The following is a 24914-nucleotide window of genomic DNA, read 5'->3' as shown; positions in this document are numbered from 1 at the left end:
CGTCTGTCTAACATGAGTCTGGTCCTGCTGGAGGCTTCTACCTGTAAAAGGAAGTTTGTCCTTGCCACTGTAACTTGCTAAATGCTGCAAAGTGCTCTGCTCATGGTGGATTAAGATGAGGTCAGACCGATGGGACTGGATCTTATCCTGTCTTGATGTTGGGTCTCTGTTAATAATTTCACATAGAATATGGTCTAGACCTGCTCTGTTTGTAAAAGCATCTTGAGAAAATGTTTGAGGTGATTTTGATTGATTAGCTGCAGCTGATGCTAGCCAAAGAGCAATGCATAAGACTGAAGTAGCTTACTTTCACGACGCTCACTTACCGTGTCACTGCAGCTCATTCAGACAGTTTCCTCTCCACCATTCTCCTTTTAATCCTCCTCTTTGCTGGAATTACAGTCCATGAATCATCGCCACCATCATCCACCTGTATGTTTTTATTTAGCACAAAATCAGCCAAGTAGCACAACTTCATTGTAGCCTGTTTTGCAAAAACTGAATGGATACTTGGAGTAAATCCTTTTAAAGAAACTGGCAAAGAAAGGTACATTTATGTTGATTCAAATAATCATAGACTAGCAGTGATAGATACCTACTGTTCAAATCACACAGCTAATTGCCTGCAGCTGTTGCATGTGGTGGTCATAGACTGTAAAAATAATGGACGCAGTATCTGTGACGTCACCCATCTGTTTCTGAAGCGCTGTTTTGAAGCCAATTGTCGGCGGGAGCCATATTGGAAATGCTGAACTCGACCTAACTTCGTCCGAGCTAGTGTGAGGTAAAGAGGTAGGTCTGTAGCCTTTTTGGTAACAGCTAGAGGTTGCCCGCCTGTCAATCAAGTCAGCCATGTCCTTATATGGACAAAAACTAGTTTTTAAAGCTTTGAAAATACCGCGTAATAAAAAAATTCACCCCGTGCAGTGTGTGCTGATAGCGAAATTAGCTTTTCAGACCTAAACCATTTTTTGAACCAGGCTGTAAACATGTTTCTTATTGCTGTGAAGATCGTCTTTTTTGAATGGTTGTGTATGGCCGCGAGAACTGAAGCCAATGCGAAAGTGTTAAAAACTGCAGTTCCTCGAGTGTCCACTTGAGGCTGGCTCTGGAAGTACCGGAAACCACATACACACCAATTAAAAAAAAGCCGATCTTTACAGCAGAAATAAACATGTTTACAGCCTGGTTTAAAAAACCAATGTAGTCTGGATTTCGGCACACACTGTACGGGGGTTGAATTTTTTCATAACGCTGCAATTACGAAGATATTTAGATTACGAGTTTTCCATTATGAGAGGCACAGCTGACTTGATTGACAGGCGGGAACACTGTAGCTGTTGGCTAGAAAGCTCAAAGCCCGCCTCTTTACCTCACACTGGCTCGACAGATGTTAGGTTGAGTTCAACATTTCCAATATGGCTGCCGCCGCCGCTTGGCCTCCAAACAGCGCTTCAGAGACAGATGGGTGACGACACGGATACTACGTCCAGTCTATGGTGTGAATGTGTTGAGATTAGTGATATATAAGTACAAGTCCATTTACTATTTTTAACAAATGTTCAGTGTCAAGTCAAGACCTTCAAACCTCAAAGTTTAATAAGCTTTCACAGTTAAAATGCATTTATAAAAAAAGGTCACAAGTTGTGAATTTTCTTTCAAAATTGCTTTATTTCTTCCAGTATTTTTTCAAGCAAAGTATTTTATGCTTCCTTTTTATATTAATGTAATTAAAAAAAGATAAAACTCTGGATCTTTTTTTGTCTTTATGTACAAGACAGAAAACAATGTGTAGGAAAAAAAACTGTGAACGTAATAGTGAACATGGTGCCGATAGAGAAATTGGCAACTCAGACCTAAACCAGTTTGTGAACCAGCCTGTAAAGATTGTCTTTTTTGAATGGGTGTGTATGTGGTTTCCGGTGTTTCTGCAGCCAGCCTCTAGTGGACGCTCAATGAACTGCAGTTTATAACACTTCTGCATTAGCTCCATATTTAAAGACTGGAGGTTGCCGCTTTGCAGTGGTTCATTGAGCATTAGAGTGAGCTGTCGCTTTCAATAGACGATCTGTGGATGAATCAGACAGCGTGCTTAACCGTGACCGAGAGAGAGAGAGAGAGAGAGAGAGAGAGAGGCAGAGGAAAAGGCGTTTCCACGTTTCAGCAGCCGGTGACAGAGCAGCAGACACTGAAGAAGCACACACAGAGACACAGAGAGAGGAATCACGACCCTTCCTTTTCCCTGCATTTCTCTGTTATTCTCTCCATACACTGACTGACAGCTCCTCCAGCCCGTGTCCCCTTCACGGCCGCGTCTGAGGACACACTTTAAAAGCACCACTGAAAGTGAACCGAACCCGGCGAGACCTTGCAGAGTGGACTTTTTTTCTCGCCTCCCTGCAGATTGCCTTTCCTCTCTTAAAATTAATTTCCCCACAGAGCCATTTTCTCTGTGACATCCAGAGGGGATTATCCTCCTGCAGAGTCCCTCCCGCATCTCTCCCTGTCTGCAGCTGACTCACATTCGTGCGCTCAGGGTGAGTACCCTCTCTCTTTTACCCACTCTTTTAATTCTTCCTTTCCTCTCATGCAAACAGCTGTGTTTCTCTCACTTTGAAAAAGGGGAGGGGAGGGGAGGGTGTTTCTTTAAGACACAATTCTTTAATTTAAGGGACCGTGCTGTGAGTGAGTCAGCCTCCTTCATTCATAGATATGGATCATTCCTCTCCTCGCATACCGCTGCATGATGGCAGAGTGAGAGATTTGGCTGCTCACAGTCTGCTTGTTAAATGTGGTTTTCCGGATTGTCATTAAATGCACCGAGGAGGCAAAGTTGGAGAAATGAGGCGTTCAAGTCCCTGACAGCTTTCCAATCTGCACAGAAAATACACACATATTTTTATTTCTTATTACAACTGATCATAGTACTTTTATATAGTACTTTGTATTGTTCTCTGCATCTTCATACAGTCATATTACACACCCATACATGTATATTTATTTATATTGCATGCAATCTGTCATAATAAATTAATTTATCTGAATTTTATTTGACTTTATTTTATTTTAACCATCTTAAGAAATATATTTTAAAATAATTGTATTCCTTTAGAGTTCTTTTAGGGGAAGTTTATGTCTTTTAAAATATGTTTTATTTCTTTACCTTGACTTGTGTGTTTTTATGATCTGCCTGTTTTATTTTGCTGCCTATGTAAAGCACTTTGTAACCTGGTTTTGGAAGGTGCTCTACAAATAAAAACTATTATTATTATTATTATTAATATTATAACCAAACCCTAATCTCACATGTCAACCTGTCACTGCAGAATAATATTTGCCTACTGCCTGTCTTATTTTTATTTAATCATAATAATAATAATAACTTTATTTGTATTGCACCTTTAAAAACAAATGTTTACATTGCAAAAACAAAATACAACACAAAAAAATTAAAAGAATAAATGCAAATAAACAAGAATAAAGTGGTGAGAAAGTAGTCCAATAAATTATTTTAAAAGTTATTTTCTTCTTCTTTTTTTAAATACATAAATAAAAATAGTTCAGTAAATAAAACCATTAAAGGATAACAAAATTAAAAGGATTAAAGAGGAAGACGACATCACATTGGAGAAAGCAGAAAATGGAAAATAATATATTAAAAACATCTATTTTTATTTTTCCTTTTTTTTATTTATTAATTTATCTTATCTTATAAGTGTCAGAAAAATATTTCTCTCTGATGAAATTACCATTTAGGCCAGTGAAAGAACATAATCTCTGTTGTCAACAACATATGTCCCAAAATTCCTGAAAAAAATCCCCAAATTTAAAAGTATTATCATCCTCAGACTACCTTTCTGTAAGACATGCTCTGTCTTGTTGATTTGACACAACTCAATCACAGATGTCGCAGTTAAATGGTTAAGTGGGGAATTTCCAACTCTCAAAAGGGTATTTAACACACCATTGATTAAACTAATTGGATTTGCTTTGGTGTCCCTGAAGGCATTCATGTATACTGTCCTTTTCATTACGTCCCACATACTCCTACCGAGACTTCATTTAGTGGTATTGCAATACCGCGTGCTGTCTTTTTGAATCAAACTTTATTTACATCATGTTTCCTTTCAGGGGTTTGTTCCCTGATGTGTCTGTGATGCGTTTACTGTCCTGTAAAAAAGACGACTGCAGCTCTTTTGGACTGGATTATCAGGAGTGTTGTTGTGCCTCTGAACTCACACAGTATTCAGTCAGAGGAAAGAGGAGATTAGAAACCAGCGGCGACCACCTGTGACCGTGCCGGATGGCTGTGTGTATGTTTGTGTGTGTGTGTGTGTGTGAGGGTGAACGGATGGGGAAGGGGTGGGTCTTTTATGAATGGATGTATCTGGTCTGCTAACGTGCGTGCAGCTGCAAGGAGGAGTGGGTGTGACCAATGCTTCTCTTCCTAATATTCCTTTAACTGTTCTTGAGCCTCCTGACAGTTTTAAAGAAGTTTTCCGATGATACTTTTGTTATATTTTTTTTACGCCTACAGCTTTCGAGGCTTTAGGTGCTAAACTAGATACACAAAAGGCAAAGTAGAATCTATAAAATGTCAGGAATTAATGATAAAAATCCCACCACACTGTAACAGAGCCCAAGGGTGTGCCATCTGACCGACAGACTATAAGACCAAAGAGTTGTTTGGCATCTGCCTTGATGAGTCATCAATCTTTAAATTCTGCCTTTCCACAAAGCTCTAATTTTGCATCGACTTGATAACATCCTATTCCTCTATCCCTATGCAGTGTAAGAATGTCCTTTATAGTATGACAGCTGTCAGTCCATTTCCTGTTGTGTTGCATTCCAGTCATATCATCCCGTCCACAGTGGTCACATTTTACAGGCTGACTAACAATTCCACTACAGCAGAACACAGACGGGACGACTTGATTTGATTGAAACGGTCTCTTTTAGTCCCTTTGAGTTTCAGAAATAGCATTCACTTCTTGAAAACTGGAGGCTACACAAAGGATAAGATAGGATGTTGATTTGATCTGATACGATAATATAAGATACCATAAAATAAGATACGATAATAAGCGATAAGAGTGACACATTACTATACGATACAATATGATATGATATAATATGTAACAATACAGTACGATATGAGACGATGCTCATGCTTTACCTTACAATATAAGATCATATCTTAAGATACGATACGGAATGATGTAACAATACCACATGATACGATAGAGTGCAATACATTATGATATACCACAGGTTCCCAAACTTTTCAGCCCGCAACCCCCAAAATATAGGTGCCAAAGACTTGTGACCCCCATTGTCCCTCAAAGTGGATAAAGGTTACTTCATACTTCAAAATTAGTTCACCTACATGCACAGGTAGGTGTGTTTCCTGTGCAGCTGTGAATCAACCTGCTGCTACTGATCCCTTTGTTACTTAACTATTAGCTAACGCTAACATTAGGAGTCATCTGGCAACAAAGAAAGTCAGAAAACTAATGAAATGTACTTATTTGCAGGGTTTTGTTTAAAATGTAACTACTATTTTTGTTCATATTTTTACAAAAATGGGTAATATAAACAAATTTAGATTACTTAAAAAAAATAATAATCTGGAAGACATCTCGCGACCCCCCCCAATTGGTGTTTCATGACCCCCCAGGGGGTCCCGACCATAGACTGTAAATAAAAATGGACAGCGTTGCTCCGCCTCTTCCCGTTGTACGGTTCTGAAGGCAAAAAATCCCGCTCCTGGGCGCCGCCATTGTGCAGCCAGAGCGTGTGAAGCCACTGTATTAAGCTCCGCCCTACAGCGTAACTTCACAAGACGCTGTGTGTCCTTTGAAGTTTCACTCTACAGCGGCTGTGAATCAAAGGAAACCAGGAAGTAAAACCCTGATTTTTAAACATTAATAACTAACGAAAAATAAACTTTTCAGGAAAAAGAGGCCTTGGACACAAAACAGTCAAATACTAACTACATATCACCACAGCATACGGATGGGAGAAACATTCGTACCACATGTATTTATTTTTTAAAGTGTGACTGCTCCCCCGTTCAAATGAATGGGGGAGACAGATTTTTGACCTATACTGCAGCCAGCCACCAGGGGGCAGACACACTGCTGAAAGCTTCACCACCAGGGGAGCATCCAGCTCGCTTGGTCCCGACCCACACTTTGGGAACCCCTGCGATACAGGATGATATGATAGGATATGTTACCATACGATATGGATTGACACAACACAATATCACCTGATACGATACGACGTGATACAATACGATACAATATGATACGATACGTTATCAAAGGATACAAAATGATATAATACAATACCACATGATCCGTTCCATTGCGATACAATACTGTCCGATATCATACAGAATGATACAACACGATACCACATGATAAGATACGATATGATACGTTAACCAACATTAATCAGCATGTTCGCAAAGAAGCACATACAGGTGACGAATATTTTGCATTGGTGATGTTTTTTGGATTGGTTGGAGTAGCTACAGTGTTGGTGTCTCACAGCTACTGCTAACCAAACCAAACATTTGAATAAGCGATCAAATGGAAACGATGCCTCAGGTTGGAACGGTCGATAGTATAGTATGAATTGGATTAGGCAGGCTTTGTGACTGTACTGCACCCGGTCAGTAGGGGGAGCTCTAAATGTTTGGATTCACTTCTGGAAAGCTGGAAAGTCGTCCCTTGTTTAAGCAGTCTGTGGCAAATTGTAGTCAAATTTAGAGTTTTTCATACTGCAGAATGCTAGCAACAGTGGAGTGTCCCTGTAATCTGTGACATTTAAAGTGAGCGTGTTTGAAGCAAGGACATTTTGACTAACCTCAAAGGGACACCTTTAAGGCATTAAGACATGGTTGAATGGACAAGGTAAGGTTTATTGGCGAGTTAAAATTAGAGGTGTTGGCATGTAGTTGTGTCGGGCAGATGTAGCAGTACAAGTGTGTGTATGTGAATGTGTGTGTGCCTTGACTCAGCTTTTTGGGAGCAGGTCTCCTCTCCTCTCTGATACATATTGATCTGTCTTCTCGGACAGAGAGAAAACTGGGCAGCGCAGCAAAACTGAGCTTCCTCTCTCGGGTTCACTTCCTCTGTGTGTGTGTGTTTGTGGTGTCGGTTGTCCCCTCGCTGCCGCCAGGGGAATGTTTGTGGTTGAGTGTTTGCAGGCGCTGAGTCAAATACTGTTTTTTTTTTTATAAAGAATCAGCTTAAACTGGTTAAACCAGAAACAATCAAAACAAAGGAAAAACAACTCACTTTTTCTGACTTCTTTCCTTCCCAGCAAGCAGTTCATTACCCCGCATTCCTGCCAAAACTCAATGGCGAAGAATGGACTTTTAACTTCACCTTAAATACGAAGTTACCTTCATTCAACTGGAAATATTCCTATTGAGGTGCAAGATCTTTTTTACAAAGCCTCTTTGACCCCAAGCGGCATATTATTCTAGTTTTGTTGGCATTCAGTACAAGTCTTCATTAAAAATCAGCTTGTAGTTTGGTCGTTTGCACCAGCACAAGGAAGACATAAATGGCAGTATCATCGGCATATCCGGAGTACCAAGATCCAGTAAAGACCCTTCCGGAGTGTCTGATGTTCATTATAGTCACTTCTGCAACCGCAAGAAAAGAGGAATTGCAACTTCTTTCAGACAAAAATGTTCTGACTTATTTCCTCTTCACCCACTTTTGGTTTCATTAGGACGGAAACATCACAGTCTGGTTGGGGTGTTGTTAAATCCGATCTTGCAAAAGCAGTGCAAGGAATTCTGACCTATAAAAGGACCAAGTTGTAGGAGTTCGGTCATGAATTCCGTTTGCCTGGGACCCAAGGTACCCTCAGGCAGACCTACTGGACGAATATTGTTCCACTTGGTGTGTGCTTCCAAATCTTTTTTCAAATTCTTGATCTGCTCATGTTAATTACATTACAGCATCAAAAAGAAGCTGTCTTTCTTCTTCTTGCATTCAAAGAACTGAAAGTTAGTCCTTGAGTTGAGTGATATATTCTTCCTTGGAGTGAGGCTGGATTGCGACAGAGCTGCATTATTGTCAGTGCACAAACATCTCTGAAGAAGAGATCCAGGCGAGCTGTAACTGCATAAACTGTGGAAGACACTGACAGGCAGAGATTTGATCTATGATGAAACTCACTGTCATGTCAGCACTGCAAACTGGGTAATGAAGATCACATCATTTTAACAACCAGGACAGGACAGACATAGTCTCAAGTGAAAGACTGATATAAAGAAAACAACCCAGCAGAGCAGACCCGCCATCTCTCTGAAAGGATTGCTTCCTGCTGCAGTGAATCCACTGATATGTCTCCTGGTACACAGAGAGAGCAGATACGGAGCTGTCAGACCGTCCCTGCCTTTTGTTACCCGTCCCCCCCGCCTGCTGAGCGTTTGTTTACTTTCCCCATGTGTGCGCCGAGCTCTCAGGAAGCTATGAGTTACAGAGGGGTCAGTGTCAGTCACCGGGTTGCATCACTGCCTTTAATCTGCGCTAAGGCCGCCCGCTTACATCGTCTTCCGCTACCGCCTACCTCCCTCGGCTCTGTTGTAGGTATCCATTTACAGATTACAACGTTAGAGCGGATGCCACCTTCTAACACGGCGGGGAAATGTAAACAAACATTAATGTTCTGGACATGTAACAAGCAACAGAACTTAAGGTTAGAAGGACTGAGTTTGTTCTGGCTGAAAGAACACCAGAGATGATCAAATTGATGAATAATCCTCAGACTTAGAATATTGTGTCAAGTTAGCTCTGAATTAGCACTCAAAACTGATTTAGTTTTTTTTTAATAATGACTATTGCTGTGATTGTAACACAAATTATTCACCATTTTCACATGGCATTCATTTTTCTTTGGCAGCTTGCCCAGGGTGGGAAGCTCAAAAGCTGCCATTATATTGTAATTAAAGCTCCTGTGAGGAACTTTTGGTTTGTGTGGCCTTGGTGCCCCCTGTGGACAAAGTCATACCTCCCATCTCTTTGCAGATTTTGTCCAGTCCTTGTGTAAGTGGTGTTTTCTGATAAATCTCAACCTTTCACCTTTTAACCATGAAATCAATTCTTCATTCTGAATATTTGCTGTGAAAAAAAACAGTAAGCTTCTCCATTCGCTAATCTTCTGACACCTACCCCCTCGCAGTGATTTCAGGCATTCAAAATTACAACATTAAAATTCCAAACTTTGTCACTGATGGTCTTGTTTGCTTTTGTAGCTCACAAAACTGCATCACAATTAATTCCACTCTGTTTCATAACCAGTCAAAAAGTTGTTACAGGAGCTTTAAATGTTATTTAAATGTAAAGAAACTGATGGATGCGTTATCATTTCGTCACTTTTGATTGACAAGACTGTGGATTTAAATAAAGGGGTCACATGTCTTGCTTGTGTAATATGTTTTATAACTCATTATCAGTTACATCAGAAATATCAAACATTAATAATCAACCAATTTTTAGCTAACAGTATTGTAAGCTAACATAGAGGGTGAGCTAGTTCCCACCCCTTTTAGTAAGGAATCTTAACTTTTTTTAAGCGTGTCTTGTACAACTAGAAACGGAAATGTTACCTAAACAAGTGATTGAATGCTAATGTTACCTGCTAGCTAACAATATATTATTGAATATTTTGTTTCAGTTTAACAAAGGTGAAGTTGTTATCCTTGTGTGACTCGTCAAGTCAAACTTGGTGACAGTTATAGGTTTATTTAGATAGTAGTTGTGTGATTAGTGGGAGATGTACCACTTCCTCCTGTTATAATTTTATTACTTTTGATTGACAAGACAATGGATAGCAAAAATGGGTCACATATGTTTTAGAACTCATTAGCAGCTGCATCAAAATAGCAAACATTAACAATCAACCAATTTCCAGCTAACTGTATTTTAAGCTAGCACAAAAGTATTAGCTAGTTCACATCCCTTTTAGTAAGGAATTTTCACTTTTCATGTCTTGTAAAACTAGAAACAGAAATGTTAGCCAAACAAGTGATTGAATGTTAATCTTACCTGCTAGCTAACAATATATTATTGAATATTTTGCTTCAATTTAACAAAGGTGAAGTTGTTAAGTTGTATGTGTTATATGTTGTATAACTCATTACCAGCTACATCAAAAAAGCAAACATTAACAATCAACCAATTTCTAGCTAACGATATTGTAAGCTAAGTGTTAGCTAGTTCACACCCCTTAAATATTTTGTTTCAAACAGGTGAAGTTGTTGTTACCCTAATGTGAGTGTCCATCTCGCCAAGTCAAACTTGGTGTCAGTTATATGTTTATTTAGATAGTAGCTGTGTGATTAGCAGGAAAATTCACCAGTTCCTCTCTCTGTATCACGACACCATCACTGTACATTCGCCCTTTTATTTATGCAAAAGATTATTTCAAAGACTTGACTGTTTCCCAATGTGTTCTTAAAAGAGCGCTACCTAGGTGGCCACAGATGTTAATCATAAACTGAATCTCATTTGTCAGTCAAATAACTTCCCCTTTTTTTTGAGCTGTGTCACACAAAGCCAGGCGTTATCACAGCAAGTTCCTTTTTTAAACATGAGTACAACCTCCAGCTGTCCAGTGTGATTTACTCTGCAGCACTTGACAGAGAGAGGTTTTTGTTCACTGATCTATGACCACATTTATGACCTCAGGAAAGGTTATAAAACTCACATACTTAAACAATATTAATGTTATGGAGCGTAGTCCCTTAAAGTGACAGTTTGATGCTGCTGGCTGCTCACTCAACAGCCAGTTCAGTCTTTACACCTTACTGTTTTTGTGTTGTTATTAGAGACTCCAACAAGTCTGTGCCCAAGCTTTTTCAGTGAGTGAAATGTTAGAATCATAATAACAATATTTTTGCACCAAGTAGCAGGTGTACTGCGCCGGCCATGCCTGACTTGTTAGCTCACTCAGTACTTGTTTGGCCAATGTGTAGGAGTCAGGATTGTTTTTGGCTTTTCCCTGAGAGATTACGATGGATGGAACATTTATTATCACCCCACCCTCTCCTGAAAATATGGTTACTTCTTGTTGCAGAAAGTCAGCATTGCAGCAACCAACTGCCAAACTAGAAGCTTCATTTGTGCCACCCAGAAACCAATGGGTGACCCAACAATGGTTGCACCCATTATTTTATAATATCTTTAAATAACTCCAAAGATTGTACTTTAGACTGTTTAGCCTGCAATTTAGCGCTATGCTAGTATACTGTAGTAACAATGTTGGGTTCAGATGAGAGTATTTTTTTCTCATGGAAGGATCAGGAATTCAACAACACAAACCATAATTAAAAACATAAGGTCAGAAGTGCCCATGCCCCAGTCCCCAAAAAACTCAAATATCACGAAGAAACGTAATTTAGGGCTGGGTTAAAAATTTAAGTTGAAGAAAGCATGACAAAATAAAATTTGGAAAGTAAGTGACGCCCATCCCCCGACACCCAAAAGACCATAATATCAATTTAAGCTAGTTTGGAGCTTGGTTATACAATTAAAGTTAAAGAACACATGACAGAGTTGAATAAGGACGTAAAGTGATGCCAATCCCCCACCGTCTAAAAGGCCTATATATCAATGTAAGCTAATTTGGAGCTTGCTTATACAATTCACAAATATGACTAAGTTTAAGTGGCACCCATCCCCCACCCCCAAAAAGACAAGGGTTGCTTACAACTTTTTGGGGGCGGGGTTATAAAATTCAAGTTGAAGAACACATGACATAGTTGAATTCAGAATTTAAATGGCACCCATCCCCCACCCATCAAAACTCAAGTATCCCTTACAACTTGTAAGGGGTGGGGTTATAAAATTAAAGTTGCAGAACACATCACAGAGTTGAATTTGGATACCAAGTTATGCCCTTCCCCCACCAACAAAAAGACTGACACATTAATGAAAGCTCATTTGGAACATTGATATACAATTCAATTTGAGGAAAACATGACAGAATTACATTCCAAGATTAAATTTCACCCGTCCCCCACCCCCACTTACAACTTTTTGGGGGCGGGGTTATAAAATTCAAGTTAATGAATAAATCAAAGAGTTGAATTCAGAGTTCAAGTGGTACCCTTCCCCCACTCCTAAAATCTCAAGTATGACTAACAACTTTTTGGGGCGGGTTATAAAATTCAAGTTGAAGAACACATGACAGAGTTGGAGTCAGAGTTTAAATATAAGTTCAAGCTTGTGATTTGGGGCCTCTAATCTCACAACAGTTGAGCTAGCATGGTGAAAATGTTCCTGGTGTTTCTTCCTCTGTCACTGGGACTCTAGAAAGTGTTGGAGTGTAATAAAACCAGTTCCAGTATAAGTGCACCATCCGGACAAAGAACTAGTTGTTTGTCATAAGGGAAGTAATGCCTTAAAGGGGAAGTCTGAGATCAGAGGTTATTATTCCATGCTTGTGCTCTTTTTCCAAGATGTCTTCTATCTAAGATGATCCAGTAAGGTGCTTCTGTTATCCCGCTTCCCCTACAAAACCACAGTATATGAACCGACCATTTAACCTGCAGGTTAATGTATTCAGAAATATGATTCATTTGATGATTACGCAGAATTCGCCATAGAGGTTAAGCCTTTCTCTCTCTGGCTGTAAATACAAAACATGGACAACAACACCAAAAACAAAAGAAAAACAGAGCTTGGTGTGTGGTTGCTCTGTTGCCGTGCTACAAGTGACGCCTACACCAGCAGAAAGGTTCTTTTTAATGCTATCACTGTGGCTGCTGTTTATGTGCTCTGTAATGTGTTAGCATCTGTTTTCTTTTGAGGGAAGAGGGGGGGCAGAAATGCATAATAAGAGAAGTGATGATGTGAAATGGTTCAACTTTTATGTCTTTATGTGCCAATTTAAAGCAATCCTCTTGATTTTTATGGAGAGACAGAGGGTTGTTATCGGCTTTAACGCAATTGTGGAAGTGTTTTGTAAGCCCCAATCTGTCTGACTGGCAGGTTTTCACAGTGGCCAGAATAATGGATGATCCACACACACTCGTACAGTACACCAAAGCCTGCACAGACGGGCAGAGCCACACAAACAGCAACAGTGCAGATGGGCTGGAGAGCACACATGCACAGTCACATGGGTTTGCACACACACATAGACACACACAAGCACATTCTTTCTCTCTGTTTAGCGTACACACTTTGATTCAAGCTCTCCCCATCACCCATGTGCATAATCCACTCTGCAGCTCGACTCCAAATGAAATGCCTCAGTGGGTCTGATTGGATTTGATAAGAGCTGATATGATGGAGCAGGAGAGGAGGCAGGTGGATACAGTACTGCAGTGTGTGTGTGTGTATCTGTGTATGTGTGAATGCCCAGGTGTTGCAGAATACACGATTGCACAAACTGTTTCCTCCACTTGTTTTCCAGTGTTAATGTGTGTCCTCGCGACGATAACTCCCAGAGCGTCATCGTGATGTTTGATCAAAGTCAGAGTAACACAGAAAACATCATCAGACTGGATGAACTGCACTCAGCCTCTCCACGAAGGCCCTCCAGTCCCCCTCAGTGCTGTTGAGCTGACGCATTTCTCATGGCTTTTCTCATCTCTATCAACTAAACACACACACACACACACACACACACACACACACACACACACACACACACACAAAGCACAAGTCACGATTACTTTACCATTTAGGTCAATTTCCTAAAGTAGCTTTCCAGGCAAGCCACTTATTTCCAGTAACTTGTGTAAGCTGAGGAAATGATCCTGTGATGCATTCAGGTGTTTGTGGGAAAGTTAAGCCACTGTATTTTAAAGCTTTTGTTCATCAAAAATCTCAAAAACTGTCAAATATAAGTTATTCATACAATGTAAGTACAAATAATGATGTTTGAAATGTTGTTCTAAAGGGAACTGCGTTTTTAGGAAGAACGGGGTTTGTTCAGTACTTTCCATTTTAAGAGCAACGTGACATTTTAAAAGGATGTTGCTGTGGTACAAAATCAAACCTGGAAGCATTAACCAGAAAAAGCTGCACCATTGGTGAACATAGAATAGAACTTGTCTGCATGGACTTCCTGTCTCTAGAGCCCGATAGAAGCAACACCAAAGATATCCTGGTGATCATGGATCATTTCAGGAAGTATGCTGTCGTCATCCCAACGTCAAAACAAGAAAGCTAAGACTGTTGCTAAATGTCTTCGGGACAACTTCTTGGTCCATTATGGGATCCCAAAACGCTTGCACAGCGACCAAGGTCCTGACTTTGAGTCAAATACCATCAAGGAGCTCTGCAAAGTTGCTGGTATACACAGGATCCGCACCACCCCATATCACCCCAGAGGGAATCCAGTCGAACATTTTAATAGAACGTTATTAAGCATGATGGGAACACTGGAGAATAAAGACAAGTCACTGTGGCGAAACTTTGTAAAACCCCTGGTACATGCGTACAATTGTTCGAAAAATGACATAACAGGATCTGGAAGTCCTATCTAGAAGAGAGCTACAGGATAGCCATCTTTTGTGAAGTCCGAAAGATTTCCTGTAAATTCTTAATGTCTTTACTATAGAATAGAATAGAACATAGTTCATAAACAAACAGAACAATATTTTAAAAAAGGAATTGCACTTTAAAAAGTCAAGATCGAAAAATATAATTACCTCGTAAACCGCCTGAAATAAAAAAGTGTCAAGCATGGGGTCATTAGCATTTCACAAATTAGTTCACAGATTAACAAAATCCCTTGTAAACCCTGGACAGCTGGGGGTGTGCTCCAGTTTGTTATTTTAGGAGTTTAATAAATGAAAAAGTCAAGTTTTTGGTTAAATTTTAGAATTTAAGAATCAGAGAGTTTGTATTTGGAAGCTAATTTATACTTCCAATTTAGCATTTTCTAACTTTTTCGAAAACTGTCTTGAAAGCGTTGGAACTTGTTTTCTTGCTGATACTTTTATGATTACCACACTTATAATGTTTATATAATATAAAGCTACACACATTAAAGCTGCAGTTGGTAGGATTGGGGGGAAAAAAAAGTACTTATTTTGTGCTGTGTTTGGAAAAAAAAAGTCCTAAACCTTATCAACAGCCTTTAATAAATGAGGTATTTTCAGATTATGATGAGATCTCTGTATTGTCCTACACCTCTGTATCCAGCAACCTATGAATTCCAATCGCTCCTGTCAGCTCTGACCAATCAGAGCCACTCTCCTGATTGGTCCTCCTACATCATAGGAGAGGGGTGTAGTGTGAGGGAAATCTGGTGTGGAGGGGTAATGTTGACATTCGAAATCTCTCCCTGAACTGATGCTACCAACAGCAGCTTTAAGTTTTAGTTTAGTTTAGCTAGGCTCAGATTATCATGATGACCTCTAGCAAGAAGAAACAGCTAGCCGAAGTTCGAAGATCTGACTTCTCCGTCCATAATCAATGGATTTAATTGGCCGACAGATATCAGTTCTCAACGGCTGATGTCAATAATTAGAGAGCAGGTCAGCTGATGGGCGATACATATGCAGATGACACATTGTTGTTTTTGTTTACATTAAATAACTACAACTGTTCAGTGATAATAACATCCATTATTCCATTCACACCACAATCCCTTATACATGGTTATTACCCGACTTTCTTACTGATCTTCCGATTGAGTAAGATGCTTGATTCTGATTGGTCAAAACCAACTGACAACCCCTTTGACAACAGTTATTAACTTTCACTAGCATGAGCAACACAAGAGAGAAACTAATCATGTCAAATCAATCCCCAGAAAAGAGTTCTGGCACATCCTGCCTCTGCTTGTTGACACCATAGGGGTGACAAGACCCTTCCACTTCACGTCAGGGTCTTGTCTCATCCTGTCGGGATTCTATTGCCCATAACGACCAGCTAACATACTGTACATTATCCCTTACTTATCTGAGCCAGAACAAGCTTTAGATGGATTTCATTCATGGAATAGAAAAATACATTGTGTTATGCTCTAGATTTCTTAACATGACTATTTCATGCATCTCAAAAAGTAGTTTCCGTTATTTATTTATCAATTATTATTAATTTATCAGCCCAGAACGGGTCTTTTCCTGCCTCATTGTCACACCTCCAGCTCCATCCATTGTATATGCGTGTTGAGGATTTTGTGGGTATGTTCATGCAACTGTATGTGTGGTTTAGAAAAGCCTCAGGAAACAGGTTAACCTCCCTGCCACTGAGATGAAAAAGCCGACATGCACACAAACACACACACACACACACACACACACACACACACACACACACACACACACACACACACACACACACACACACAAGCATGTACCCTCTCTCTGCTACTCAAACCTGATAAAATGCGATGCAGGCGTCATACTTGCTCTGTGTACTGGTTTATGTAACCCTCTAGGGACCTGTGTACCTACCTAGTGCTGGAGGTACTGCAGCTCACACTATTGCATTGTCCCATTACACAAAGGCACGACTACAAGCGACATTGTCAGAGCTTCCAACAGCATTCAGACAATCTGAGGAAAAGCAACATTTTTCAGTGCGGTTGTTTGATTTTCATCGTGTCATATTTTGGTTTCCTTCTCAGCAGGGTTTTCAGATTCAAGGCTCGACTCGGTTCGTGTTAAAGGTCTTATAGCGTGCTCCCCTTTGAAGTGGCATCTCTGCACTGTAAGTGTGGAGGGCTTTAATGGCTCATTAAAAATAAGTGTTCAAGAGTTTGAATTATCTTGTTAGTCCTTCTGATACTAGCTGAAGTACTGCGCAGCAATTATTATCAAGATTCAAGCTCTGGCTCTTATCATTTTACGGTTCATTTTATGCACAATCCAGATCAAACATGACTCTGAGGGTTCTGGTTTGAGAAATTAGTCACAGTTGGAGCCTTTGTCTTCATTTTATGAATAAGTGAACATCTATGATATTATTGTGCTGGCTAGTTTTGACTTTTTAACCAAGGCGTAATACAAACACAGTTTGAAAATGTTCATGCCAAATTTCCACTTTGTCATTGTATGAGTACAATTTTCATTGTGCAGGTGTTCGCATAAGATATTTGTTTAAAGCTGGGGTTGGTAGTTGGTAGATTTAGATACACTTTTTGTTATACTGGTTAAAATGAGGAGGTGGTGCAGTGAGTAGGGATGTTGCCTCACAGCTAGAGGGTTCCTGGTTCAAATCCCCGGCCAGGTTAGGATTAGGGTTAGGGTTAGGGTTAGGGTTAAGGTTAAGATTAGGGTTAGGATTAGGGTTAGGATTAGGGTAAGGGTTAGGGTTAAGATTAGGGTTAGGGGTAGGATTATGGTTAGGGTTAGGGTTAGGGTTAGGATTAGGGTTAGGGTTAGGATTAGGGTTAGGATTAGGGTTAGGGTTAGGGTTAGGATTAGGGTTAGGGTTAGGGTTAGGGATAGGATTAGGGTTAGGGTTAGGATTAGGGTTAAGGTTAGGGTTAGGGTTAGGGTTAGGATTAGGGTTAGGGTTAGGGTTAGGGTTAGGATTAGGGTTAGGGTTAGGGTTAGGGTTAGGATTAGGGTAAGGGTTAGGATTAGGGTTAGGGTTAGGGTTAGGGTAAGGGTAAGGATTAGGATTAGGGTTAGGGTTAGGGTTAGGGTTAGGGTAAGGGTTAGGGTTAGGATTAGGGTTAGGGTTAGGGTAAGGATTAGGGTTAGGGTTAGGGTTAGGGTTAGGGTTAGGGTTAGGATTAGGGTAAGGGTTAGGATTAGGGTTAGGGTTAGGGTTAGGATTAGGGTTAGGGTAAGGGTTAGTGTTAGGATTAGGGTTAGGGTTAGGGTTAAGGTTAGGGTTAGGGTTAGGATTAGGGTTAGGGTTAGGATTAGGGTTAGGATTAGGGTTAGGGTTAGGGTTAGGGTAAGGGTTAGGGTTAGGGTTAGGATTAGGGTTAGGGTTAGGGTTAGGGTTAGGATTAGGGTTAGGGTTAGGGTTAGGATTAGGGTTAGGATTAGGGTTAGGGTTAGGGTTAGGGTTAGGGTAAGGGTAAGGGTAAGGGTAAGGGTAAGGATTAGGGTTAGGGTTAGGGTAAGGGTAAGGATTAGGGTTAGGGTTAGGATTAGGGTTAGGGTTAGGGTTAGGATTAGGGTTAGGGTTAGGGTTAGGATTAGGGTTAGGGTTAGGGTTAGGGTTAGGATTAGGGTTAGGGTTAGGGTTAGGATTAGGGTTAGGGTTAGGGTTAGGGTTACTACCAGAACTAAACTCAAGCAAACAGAACCAGAACCAAACTCAAGCAAAACAGAACCAGAACCAAAACTCAAGCAAACAGAACCAGAACCAAACTCAAGCAAAACAGAACCAGAACCAAAACTCAAGCAAAGAGAACCAGAACCAAACTCAAGCAAACAGAACCAGAACCAAACTCAAGCAAACAGAACCAGAACCAAAGCCAAACTCAAGCAAACAGAACCAGAACCAAACTCAAGCAAATAGAACCAGAACCAAACTGAACTAGAACCGAACCAGAACCTAACCAGGACCGAACCAGAACTGAACCAGAACCGAACCAGAACCGAACCAGAACCGAACCAGAACCAGAACAGAACCAGAACCGAACCAGACCCGAACCAGAACCGAACCAGAACCGAACCAGAACCAAATTCGAACCGAACCAGAACCGAACTCGAACCGAACCAGAACCGAACCAGAACCGAACTAAAGCAAACAGAACCAGACCCGAACCAGAACCGAACCAGAACCGAACCAGAACCGAACCAGAACCGAACCAGAACCGAACCAGACCCAAGCCAGAACCGAACCAGAACCAAATTCGAACCGAACCAGAACCGAACTCAAGCAAACAGAACCAGACCCGAACCAGAACCAAACCAGAATCAAACCCAAGCTAACAGAACCAGAACCAACTCAAGTAAACAGAACCAGAACCAAACTCAAGCAAATAGAACCAGAACCAAACTCAAGCAAACAGAGCCAGAACCAAACTCAAGCAAACAGAACCAGAACCAAACTCAAGCTAACAGAACCAGAACCAACTCAAGCAAACAGAACCAGAACCAAACTCAAGCTAACAAAACCAGAGCCAAACTCAAGCAAACAGAACCAGAACCAAACTGGAGCAAACATTATTAATGTCCTCAGGTTGGCATTGAGAAAAATCAGATGCCCCAGCTTGGATGGGCTGATCTGGTTTCTCCTCTCAGTGAGTATTTGCCCGGTCTTTGAGAAGACTGTCTCAGGAGGAACAGATGAAGCCACGATACACAGCCTCCCCTCCATCACCTGTATTCAATATCCTCACATGTGATTGGCTGCATGGCCGCCATGCTGACCAATCAAAACAAAGTTCTGCTGTGAGCAGAGCTGGGGCTGAACACTATGAGAGCTAAGCAGAGAAAGGAAAAAACTGGGAGCCGGCTCTCTCTCGATGCGAGCCGGCTCTTCTGATTCATTATAAAACATCGGCTCTCAGAGCCGCAGCTTTTCATCATGACACATCACTAATGGGAAGGGTTGATGAACACGACATTATTGCATGGCAACAGTGGAGGAGGCTTCCGGAGTTCTGGGTTCTGGAGTCTTTTAAGAGACAGTAGCTTAAATGAAGCGTTTCAGACATTAGGTTTTTTTAATGAAGCCTCAAAATTAACATAATACCCCCTTTCTAAGAAATGTAAAAAAATTGCCATGATGATATTTGTGTGATTTAAAAACATTATTTGCAAATTTCTTGCTTAAATCTTCTAACTAAGCTAGGCTAAAAAATGTTTCAAAATTCCTTAATTTCCCATCCCCGCTTTCTAACAGCCATCCTCTGGTAACGTGCTCTATTAATGTCAAAGCCTCCTGCAGTTTAAGCCGTGCAGCTTAATGTTTGAGTAGACTAACTGACTCACACTCTACTGTATTCGCCCTCCATAATACAAAAAAACCCTCTTAGTCATCACAGCGCCGCTTTGTTGCTAATATTGCACTCAGTCTTTTGTCGGTGTTGTAGACAGTTTGGACAGACAGCTAGTAAATGTTCATTCAGGGCTATGCTCCTGTTCCTTTTACAAGAGCCAACACAGCATGAAGTCTCAGTTTTAAAGTACAGGAAGGATTAGTAATGGAACAAATGGGTCTTAAATGGAAGCACTAATTGAGTCTAATTACTACTACTACTACTACATCTTGTGTTCATTCATTGTCCTGTTATTTGTGCTGGTTATGCGATAAAGACAAGCAGACATCTCCTTTAGGTTAATTTTCACTCTGTGGTTACTTGGCAGCTGCATAACTGATATTTAAGTTTCATTAGTAAGAATTTGCATGAAAGTGTCAAATATTCAAGGATTAATCTCAAGGACTTCAGTTAATCCCAGATTTTTTCAAGCGACACTGGTAAGGTGATGATTTTCGTTTTTTGGGTGAATTTCTCAGAAACTTTTTGACTGATCGCTATCAAATCTTTATTACCTACCAATCTACCGTTTTAAAAAAATGCTTGATTCTCATTGGTCAAAACCCCTTGACAATGGTTATTAACTTTCACCAACATGAGCAACGCCAGAGGCAAACTGATCACATATCATGTCACATGGCTCCAATTCAGTTTATTAAGTCTACTTCACTCGAAATGTACTATAATAGACAGATGAAGCCTGACCGTCAAATGATTTATTTTATAGAATCAGAATCAGAAATACTTCATTGATCCCTGAGGGAAAATTGCTTTTTAGTTTACAGCTACTCCCATTCAAAGAAAGTGTTAAAAAAAATATAGGAAAAATACAAAATAGAAGCATAAGTGTCATATTAAAAAATATACTTTTTGGGCAATTTATTAGATAACCGATACCGATGCCGATACTTTCGGTGATTTAACAAAACTAATAAAATGCAACGCTTGAAAGACAACTCCCATGACAAATACTGTTCATTTAACAACTTTAATATGCAACTCCTTTGGTGGCCTTTTTTTAAACAATGAAATAAATTTAGAAAAGCACATAAATAATAAATAATTAAGATCCTTTATTTAAATTATCTGAGTGGAAAGCTTAAAACAGCCTCTTCAGTGCAAAACTTTGGAGTAAGTTACCCTAAAAGAATCAGAAGTGACACATGCACTTTTATTTCGCATTTATTAATTAGTATCGATATTTTATTAGAGTAATTAATACTCAAATGATTAGCGTGTGAGAATCGATACGCCCACCACTAGTGCCCACTACTTTTATCGGGCGATTATTCGAATAATCGTCGAATAGAAGCCAATGATTATCGAATAGTAGTTTGGCTTGAAATGCCCATCCCTAATTTTGACTGTTAAACATCTCTGTTTTACCTGGGGAGTCCACAGGATGCGTGTGCGCCACGTTACGGCTGCGCAGCGTGTTTGCTCCGTCCGAGGGCTCGCGCCCTGGTCCACAGGACGCGAGTTGGGAGCGTAGCGCACCGCAGAGCAGGCAGGATCAGCTGGATCCGGCATAGAGAGAACCACATCCAAACAACAGGTCACAGAGCCTTTCTGTGGTTGAATTTCTGCTCATTTAGAGAGTATTCCATTACTTTTGTGCTTTAATCATCACTGAGTATGCTGCAGAACTGTTAAGTTTCATTTTTGCAGGTTAAGATGAGTTTAATAATAAAAATTCGGCTCTATTTTGATGTCCTGTTACCTTCTGACACAGTGATCATCTTAAAGTCCTGTTGTAGTCGACCTGGATCACTGATATGTGGCTGTTTGTATTTTACATCCAAAATCGATGAGTATTTCTGATCTATACGATCTTTAAACAGTCGGGAGTCCGTATATGATTTTGAGATTGGCGATCCTGCATGCGTTCCTCGTGCCTGACTTCCTGTCCAGGTTGTTCTTTTCGGTGCATATGACGCGTGCTGGGTGCGGGCTCCGTCAAACATAGACTTGAAGCGTATCTCTGGCGGAGCGGCGCGGGGGCACGCTCCCGAGACGGAGCCGTAAGGTAACGCCACCCGCCCTGTGGACCCGAGGTTTTAGCATTGTTGGTTAGCATAGTTATTTTCACAAGGTGCATCTCCATCCAAATTAAGGCCCTAATGATGCAAACGTAAGTTACAGCCATGCCACCATTTCTGTGTCGTTGCGAGCTCTTGGTCTTTGATCAGGAGAAACAGTCGCAGCTCTTGTAATTAAACACTCACTAGGCAACAGGTTTCAAGCACAACACAGCCATAAATACCCCAATAGTCCTGCTTTGTGATGGGAACACTCATTTAACTGTGAGCGATCGCATCAGTAATGCGGAGGAGGAAAAGCAGGACTGCACATGGAGTCTTGCTGTGAATTCATCTTCTGTTGTGTTATTATAGAAACCCATAACAGAGCCGTAATGTGAAGAGGCGATGAAGGCAGGCAGGTAAAGTACGCCAGTGAGATGTCTTAACGTTCCCCTCTAGCAAGGGTGATTGACTGACTTTCATTTCCTTTGAATTGCACCCATCTTGCTCCTCGGTACCAGCGTGCTCAATGCACTAATGGAGCAATAGAGAAGACTGAGAGAAAGGGAGGCAGGGAGAGAGAGAGACGGGAGGGAGAGGCGGACGAGCAGGCAGAGTAATCTTGAAATTTCGAGTCACGCCCGGAGTCTGAAACATAGACTGAACAACTTGTTTAATCTCTAATGGACTGTTTTAGGGAAGCAGGCCCATTTATATATATGTGTGTGTGCGTTGTAGGAGTGTGCAAAAGAGAGAGCTGTTAGTGTGTGTGTTAGAGAGAGGTCAGTGCCTCTGATATAGACAGCCGTTCCCAACAGTCTCTGACCGTTTGACTCCACGTCCCTGTTAGTAAAAGAGAGGGGAAGTTGCCGTTAGAATAGCCTTTCCTCTGTGTGTGTTTCTGCGCTTGTTCATCTGTCTTTGTGAGGACCATCTTTTGAATTTTACACCAGGGGACTGAGGACATTTGTGCAAAATGAGAACATTTGGTCCATTCTTCCCTTTATATGTTTAGACTTAGATCAAATGTTAAAATGTATGCAAAATGTAGATTAAAGTGTGGTGCTTCAGAACGAATGCTGAATCTGTGAAATACAAGGACATCTTTTGTGAGATGAAGTGCGACAACAAGTGTTTCATATTGAACTCCATCTTTTATTTCCCTGTTGGTGAAAAAGGAGAGAAAGCTGCCATCTGAATTGCCGGTCTGTGTTTGTGTGCTTGTGTTCATCTGTCTTTGTGAGGACCATACAAACTCTGAGACCCGGGGAGTGAGGACACTTTATCCAGTCTCCACTTTGAATGACTGTTAATGGGTTTAGACTTAGTTTGAAGGTTCAGGTTCAGAGAGGGAAAGCTTCTATTAGAATTGCCTCTTGTGTGTGTAGTTGTACTTGTTTATATATCATTGTGAGGACAATTGTCCCCAGTTTAATACATCTGGTCCAAGGACATTTGTGCAACGTGAGAACTAGGGATGAGCATTTCAAGCCGAAATACTATTCTATAATCATTGGTATCTATTGGACGATTATTGGAATATCACCCCCCCTGCTAGTATACAGCGTCTGTTTCGATCTTTATGTCGGTGTTTCTGTGACTGGGGACTGGGGTCATTTCGTTTCGAAGGCCAACTTGCCGAGCAGATCGATTTAGTCGGATCATAGGATTATAAATCGATACATCGATGTAGTAGATGAATCGTTACCGCCCCTAATCATTATACAAACTATCGCCAGAACACATGCTTCATCATGATATGTGTCGAAAGTCACCTCAACTAGTGTTTAAGTTTGGGCTTTTCACAGAGAGTCCTTAAAGACAGTCCTCACTAGTATAGAAATACAAACATGCGTGTGTGTTTGTGTGTGTCTTCTCCCCGTCGGCTCAGATGATGGCTGTAACTGACGATGACTCAGACGACGACCCACCCCTCCTTCCCTATATCCTACCCCTCATCCTGCCCTCTTTTTCCATTTTCTTCTTTTCACCTCTTTTCCTTTATATCTCCCTCGTTTCTTTCTTCACCCTGAGAGTCATCACAGAAGTATGTCTTGTCGCTTTGAGAAGCAGTAACTGTAGATTAAGGCTCAGGGTATCTATGTACTTTCCACCCACGCTCTTTTATCTTTCCAAAATGTAAACCTTTGAAGGCAAGGGATTCCTTTTTTAAAAAACACTTTTAACTGAAGATTACATGCAGAACCTACATCATTGTCAGAATAACCCTCTTTCTTTGCTATTTTGAGATATTAAAGCTCCTGTCAGGAGTTTTTTTAGCTGGTTATGAAACAGTGTTACATGAATACTGATGTCTTTAGAGCTACAAAAGCAAACTAGACTATCCACAATAAAAAATGATCATTTCAATAAGTCCTTTTTATTGCTGGAGCCACTGCTGCATGGTTGGTGTCAGATGAGGAGATTAACACCACACTGCTGAAACAGCCATAGAGAACATTTTCCATGACCGACATTCAAATTGTGTGAAATGCATGACTGTTAAAAGAAAACCGGTTGTTTTTCATTCATTTCATTTTTTATTTATTTATGTTTATTTTCTCTTTTTAAAATGTTATTTATTTACTTTGATTTATTTCATTTTATGATTTTATATAATTTTTTTCATTTATTTTAATTATTTATTTTATCTTTTAAAAATTAAATTGTATTTACTTTAATTTATTTTATTTTATTTGTTTAAATAAATTCTTATTTCTTACAGTCAATGTTAATAATTTGTGCTCAGTTTTTTTTTTTTTACATTTTATGAAAATAAAGAGAATTAGACACAAAAAATATAAGTTATATAAATTATAATGGAATTTGAATTCACAGTTTAAAAATAAATAAGTCATAAATATAAGGATAAGAGCAAAAATAAGAATATTAAATAAAGGAAATGAGAGGAAAAAATGTGCATTGTAACTTCAAAGTGAAAAGTAAAGAAAAAGA

General features: G+C 40.2%; 1 protein-coding gene across 1 annotated transcript in view; it reads left to right on the top strand.

Annotated features, from left to right (window-relative positions):
* The first annotated feature begins 1977 nt into the window (after positions 1 to 1977).
* LOC117807687 (astrocytic phosphoprotein PEA-15) overlaps positions 1978 to 24914 on the top strand; it is a 75309-nt gene continuing 52372 nt past the window's right edge. Inside the window, exon 1 of the mRNA XM_034677051.1 lies at positions 1978 to 2537. The gene's annotated coding sequence lies outside the window, so the exon portion shown is untranslated. The remainder of the gene's footprint in view (positions 2538 to 24914) is intronic.

This window comes from Notolabrus celidotus, chromosome 23 (assembly GCF_009762535.1).
Source record: "Notolabrus celidotus isolate fNotCel1 chromosome 23, fNotCel1.pri, whole genome shotgun sequence".
Lineage (NCBI taxonomy): Eukaryota > Metazoa > Chordata > Actinopteri > Labriformes > Labridae > Notolabrus > Notolabrus celidotus.
This window is presented reverse-complemented; position numbering and strand designations above follow the sequence as displayed.